We start from the raw sequence: 377 nt of genomic DNA, 5'->3' as shown, positions 1-377 counted from the left end.
TATATGTATATATATACGTGCATATGCTCCTATATGTATACATAGATGGACAACGGCAGAGAAAAATGGAAATATAAACAAATATAAAAGTCATACATAGATGTTTAGATGTGTATCTAGATAGATATATCGGTATGTAGATAAATAGGCAGATACATGGACAGATCAATAGATCGATAAATATTGAGAAAGTAAGAACGAGAGAGAGCTAGATTTATGGTATGATACATAGATAACGAAATGTATAGGAAAACGAGGGCAATGGACTCTGTACAGAGATACGTAAATGGAGGAAGGTGAGAAAAATAGAGAGGCTGAGAGGAAGACATACGGAGATAAAGACTGATGTCTGTATGTATATATATATATATATATAT

The sequence above is a fragment of the Octopus bimaculoides genome, chromosome 13, assembly GCF_001194135.2.
Source record: "Octopus bimaculoides isolate UCB-OBI-ISO-001 chromosome 13, ASM119413v2, whole genome shotgun sequence".
Taxonomy (NCBI): domain Eukaryota; kingdom Metazoa; phylum Mollusca; class Cephalopoda; order Octopoda; family Octopodidae; genus Octopus; species Octopus bimaculoides.
The sequence above is the reverse complement of the archived record's forward strand: the minus strand, read 5'-3'. Positions refer to the sequence as shown.